This window comes from Saccostrea cucullata, unplaced genomic scaffold (assembly GCF_032062105.1).
Source record: "Saccostrea cucullata isolate Sc308-1 unplaced genomic scaffold, CSIRO_AGI_Scuc_v1 ctg5101, whole genome shotgun sequence".
NCBI lineage: Eukaryota > Metazoa > Mollusca > Bivalvia > Ostreida > Ostreidae > Saccostrea > Saccostrea cuccullata.
The window spans coordinates 9,162-15,979 of NW_026930435.1; positions in this window are offsets into that span (position 1 = coordinate 9,162).

Below are 6,818 nucleotides of genomic sequence, written 5' to 3' on the forward strand. Positions count from 1 at the left end.
CCTGTCCGTCCGTTTGTCTATTTGTCCGCAAAAACTTGAACCTTGCCCATAACTTTTGACTAGGTGGGACTATGGCATTCATATATCAGGTGTATTTTTGAGACAAGGCCTTTTTGTGTACAATCAATTTCGACCTTTTGACCTTAATCTTGGAGTTTGACATACTCTACACAAAAATTCAAAACTTTTACTTTGGCATTAACTTTTGGACGGTATGTGCTGAACTTAAGATATCGAAGTAATGGCATGATAGACTAAAAGTTCATTTGTATTTGCAAAGTTAGTGTCTACAAAATCTCAGAAGAAAGCGGATGTTATAGCAATCATGTATACGGTATTTCCAGTATATACAGGAAAAAAGAATAGTACCTTATATAAGGTAGTTAAAAAGTATGTATTTTAAAGCAGAATACATAAAGATGTATGTATGTAAGTTTAAAGGTAAGAGCTAAGGGTATTGAATTTATATAGTTAAATTACGTTGCTTTTCTTGCTTCTATGCTATTTTTTGGATTTGTAAAAATTTTCAAAGTTTATGGTTATCAGAAACATATCATGCCATTTCGGAATAAATCTTTTGAATGCTAAAAAACACCCAAAAATATAATCATAAATTTATGCTCCTCAATGAAGAAGGATATGGAGATCACGTACAGTATTCAATATCAAAGTCCATAAAACAATACAAAATAGGAGCAGAGCAAACACGGACCTCCTAAACATCAGAGATGGGATTAGGTGCCATGGAGGAGTGAGCATCCCCTGTTGACCGGTAACACCCGCCGTGTGCTCCTTGTCATTATCGGGAAATAACGGAAAAATCTGTCGTCAATTCAGTGTATAGATAATGGACTAACAAGTAGTATGAAAAACGTCAGTCAGCATTTGACTCAATGATAACTTTTATTTGCTGACAAGTTCATTGTATCGACCATAGAACTTATGAAATGACGACTTTAAACAAGACTGCTGAAATTCTTGTTTCATCAACTTATTTGGCAATAATTTACCTCGTTTTAGAAATTTTTCATACATAGAGCATGCTCTTGCGTGTCGAATCAACCGATATTCGGTATATAAACTCCGTATGCAGGTGATGAAGATATATTGCTGCATAAGTAAGGGAAGTTGACGATAGAAAAGTTAAAGTCATCACGTTTATCATATAGTTCGGTTGTTAAATTACCATTAACGTCTTTTTCAAGTAAAATATCTAAGTATGAAACATATGTGTCAGATTCTGTGGTATCTTTTATCTCAACTCACCAGAGATATCGTATCGACGTAGGAATGAAAATTACCATTGTTAATTGACAATATGTCGTCGATATATCTAAATATTGAATTGAAGCCCACAGCAAGTGTTTTATTCTTTTAACGAATAAGATTTTGCGCAAATTCTGCTTGATGTGAATACAAAAAAGGCCTCCTAATACCGAAGCGCAATTGGTACCCACTGGAATTCCAGTAGATTGTTGGAATACCTGGTCTCCAAAAACCACATTAATATTGTCAATCAGAAACTCAAGCATCTTTTTGATGTCAACTTCAGAGTACTTGTTTGTGTTTCAACAAAATAATTTTGCAAATGATCAATGACCAGGTAAGTAAATTTACGAGTTCAATTTTTATTGAAAAAGCAGCTGTCAATGATATCAAAAAAGCCTGGACTTTAATTTATCGTGGGGAATGGTTGTGTATAAACTTGAAAAGTCGTACATTTTTAAGCTGTTAATTTTGGAAAAATCTTGTGATTTCAAATTGTCCAAAAGTTCTTTGGAATTTTTGATTATCCACATCTGATTCACACTACTTTTTAATATATTGTTGCACAGTACTCTTGAAGTTTTTCATTGGGATTCTGCAAGCCAAAAATAAATCCATACCAGAAACATTGATTATGATGCTACTAATAAGATATGCAATCAAATATATGTTGGAAAGGAATAAAGTACATAGAAAAAATCCCCCTACTTACATTAAAAATATGAAAAAAATATCAGGAGACACAGATATAAGGTTTTATAGTATAAAAAAAAGTAGGGGGTCAAATTTCTATGGGGGTCATTTTTCAACGAGTGTGGAGTTGTAGAATTACTGATCTGGAATGTGTTTCTACAGTCGAAAAATACCCAGCTGGTCGTAGAACATTGACCCGGGATCATTTTTCTACGTAGAAAAATGACCCCCTGGTCAATATTCTACGGGAGTCACTTTTCGTCGTTACACCGGCCGTAAATCCTATATATTGACCTGATAGACGAAGAAATTAGTAAATTTAGAATAAAAGCATAGAAAATACAAAAAGTGTAAAACGAATCATGTGAAGGTAGATATAATAATCTGGCAAGTTTGATAAATTTATTTAAAACAAAACCAATACTATTATGTCTTTTCTATCAAGGTTATTCCAAAAAGTTGACTTCAAATGGGATTATTGAAATTAAACTTGTAACATTAACTCTATTGTCAGTACCTTGTCTCGGTTAAAAATTATTCGTATTCAGAGCATGCACTGGAGGGAAGAAGTTGGGAGTCATAAAGGTCGTATGTAACTGAGGTTGGAATATTATTGATATTTGTACTTCATGAAAGTACAAAATTAATACCTTTTAGATTTAGAAATATTTTTCCTTTAACCTAGCCTTAGATCCCTTGCTTGTTAGTATAACACGAAATTGCAGAAATTGCAGAGTTATCTATAATATCTTGCAATGATATTAAAGCAAAGGCTTTTACACCGATTGATTGATTGTAGGTTGTTCTACGTCCCATAGGAGAATAGATAGCGATAGAAATAATAAATAGAACTATAATACCGTATATGTGAATAAAACATGCCATTTCCTGAGTGTTTTAATACCAAAAAATATCCTTATACATATTTATACCCTCCATTAATTTTTTTGTTTAAAAACAATCAATTTTTTTTCCAGTTTCATATTTTTTTATCCCTTAAACAATTATATCAGATTGGATGACTATTGTCATTTTTCAATGATGTAAAGGACAAGCGAAGTACAAATGATCTACAAAAGAGGGATCCATATTTATCATATTAGGGAAATCCCAGACAAACACAATCGAGCAAATTATATAAAACAGACAGTGGAATCTTAATAAGAACAAATGAGAAAAAATATAAAAAATAATGCATATGTAATAAATCATCTTACAGTACATGTGAAGATATCGGGAATCATAAGGTAACATATTTATACAAAGGTCAACAACAAGGACAATGTGGTCTCCCCGTAAAAGGGAAAACATTAAAAAAGTCAATGTGGTACATAGATATAGATAGTTTCGCCAATAATCGTTTTTTTTTTTTTTTTTTTTTTGGCTGTTGTTAATTTTTTATTATATGAAAATACGGTGCTTTTATTCTCGCTTCCTGAAATATTTATCGATTTGACAATTTTTTTCCATGAATACTTTTCACATGATGAGTTTCAAAAGAAATACTATTGGTATCTGACTTTGTTACATCAGAGACATTTTTGTGAGCATTTTTCATTCTGAGTTACCACTCTTTGCATCTGTTGGCCTGAAACGTATAGTATACATGTAGTTGCTTCAATATTTATGATAAAATATTCATTTTTTGTTCGTCTTTTATTTAAATTTTGATTTAATCATCGACAAATGCTCTGTGTTAAAACTTTGGAATATATTTATTTAAAAAAAAAACCTTTGAAAGAGCAAGATTTGTTTGATTTACAGAGAAAGGGGTATTAACTAAATTCTGTAAATTTACTTAAGTTTTTCTTTTTCACAGAAATTACTTGCAAAATAAACATATAGAGATATTCAAGATTAAAAATCAATAAAACAATACAAAATAGGAGCAGAGCAAACACGGACCTCCAAAACATCAGAAGTGGGATCAGATGTCATTGGGAGTTAGTATCCCCTGCCGACCGGTCACACCCGCCGTGCGCTCCTTGTCATGATCGGAAAATAATGGGAAAATTAGTCGTCAATTCAGAGTATAAATAATAGACTAACAATTAGTATGAAAAACGTTAGTCAGCATTTGACTCAATAATAAATTGTACTTGCTGACAAGGTCAATGTATCGACCATAGAACTTACGAAATGGTGACTTTAAAGCCGCTTGGTCCGATTCTAATCGCTAAAAATATATATTCGTTTTTCTTTTTGAAAAATAATTGTCCATAAATTATTTCAACTTTTGTCAAAATATATCCCCAAAGTCTTTTTCTTTTTAAAGATATCAAAATTCAAAAGTAAAAAAAAATAATTTTTGTTAGGTCACACAAAAAATAATCCTTTGTTGACATTTGTTGACATTGCGTGGAATCACCTTCGAAAAATTAAATTTATCGCTTACATGTATAACTCATGAAGAACAAACCCGAGCATTTTTTCCACAACAAAGTGTACACGGACAATATTCTAGCCCTCGTTACTAAACTCCCTTTTTAAAAAATCTTTAAAAATATCTGATTTTCCTTTATTCTGTAAATATGCATATTAATATAAAAATTACTATGGATTATATTCAATTAATTTCTTAATTTTTAAAAGATATATCATGACTTAGGATTCTACTAATGCAAAAAAAAATACTCGGGTTTGAATTCTCTTCATAACTTGATAAAACCGATAAAAGTATTTTTTTCAAAGGTGACTTCAAAACAGATCTTAACTTCCCGTCAGGAACTGCTGTTTGTCAACAAGGTTTTTGGTCTATGTTTTCCATGTAAGGATTGTTGTAATAAACTATTAATCAATCTTATAATTAATTTTTATATATTCTCTATGTAATGGCATACTTTTATTGTTTAAAGCAATATGAGCTGCATGTTTGACATCGGAAAAAAAAAATATTTCAAATTTGTAATTAACTATTTTAGTGACAGGAAAATAGAACATTTATAAACTTCTGTTTTTCATGTTGCTATGGAAGAACTTTTTATAAGCTTTGATAGAAGCAAAATTGAATTATTGTCGTCCTGTACAATAATGATTTCTTATATAATACTGCATTTTCGGTTGTACAGAAATATCTCTTCTGAAACATTTTTTAAACCTTATTTTCGTCTTATTGATCATAAAGGTTTAGATTACATACAGATTAATCATAATAACACATTTTACCAGCAAAATAAAATTCTCGAAATTGCAGCTCATATTGCTTTAAGATAATATGTGCCTGTTTCGGATGAAGCGGCTTTAAACGAAACTGCTGATATTCTTGTTTCATCAACTTATTTGGCAATAATTTACCTCTTTTTAGAAATTGTTTATACGTAGAGCATGCTCTTCCGAATCGAATCAACTGAGATATATAAACTACGTATGCAGGTGATGAGGGTATATTGCTGCATAAGTAAGGGAAGTTGACGATAGAAAAGTTAAAGTCATCGCGTTTATCATAGAACTTGATTGTTAGATTACCATTAACGTCTTTTTCAAGTGAAATATCAAAATATGAAATAGATGTTTCAGTCTCTGTGGTATCTTTTTTTCTCAAGCTCACCGGGATATATTGAATCGACATAAGAATGAAAATTACCATTGTAATTTGACAATACGTCGTCGATATATCTAAATGTTGAGATGAAGGCCACAGCAAATGTTTTAATCTTCTTTTCACGCATACGATTTTGGACAAATTCAGCTTGATATGAATACAAAAATAAGTCTTCTAATAGGAATTCCAGTAGATTGTTGGAATACCCGATCTCCAAAAACAACATAGATATTGTTAATCAGAAACTCAAGCATCTTTTTGATTTCAACTTCAGAGTACTTGTGTGTACAATCAGAATGTTTTAACAAAATAGTTTTGCAAACGACCAATGACAAAGTAAGTAAATTTATGGGTTCCTTTTTATTGGGAAAATACAACTATCAAAAATGTATATATATAAAAAAAAGTCTTGACTTAAATTAATCGTGTGGAATGGTTGTGTATAAAGTTGAAAAGTCGTAAGTTTTGAAGCTGTTGATTTTGGTAAGATCTTGTAATTTCAAATTGTTCAATAGTTCCTAGGAATTGTTTTTAGGAATCCACATCTGATTTACACCACTTGTTGAATATATTGTTTCACAGTACTCTTAAAGTTTCTTCACTACTGTTAATATCTTAGTGAGGAGTAAAGAAAGAGGCTTGGTTGAACATTTACTGGAAACCGCTACGTGTCTTTGTTTGTAAGGAATCTTATAAAAGTAATATATGGTAGTTCAAATTCATTTTGGTTCTTTGGGAACTTAAAAATATTCAAAACTAATACATGCATATGATTTTGAAGAATTTCTTCCTTAGAAAGGGAACTATGAGTATAAGTTGGATTACGGCTTGAAGAATTAAACCCAAGTTCTTCTAAAATTTATATACTGAGCCTCACAAACGAAGACGATGTTGTTACCTGCTTTGTCAGCAGTGACCAGTATATACTGATCATATTTTCTATTTGATTCTCTTTTCACTTCTGGATTATTGAAAACGGAAGGATAGTTGGTTTTCATATAGCCCCTCAATTTTTTAATGCGCGATTGTAAAAGAGAATACAATCTAATTTGAGTCTTTCCTAATCACATGGATCTCACTGAATTTATCTTGAAAAATATGAATTCCGGTCAAGTCATAAAAATACTATAATGTCTAACTATTAATTATGTTATAACATGTCTATGGATATAATTTTATTATTTGAATCATAAGTACAAAGTATCTTCCAAATAGAATGCTCGAGGAGTCATAACTAGTGAAAAGTTTTCATTGTTATCGAAATTTAGATGAATATCTATTTATGAATTAATTTGAAGAAATAAAATAATAATTATTA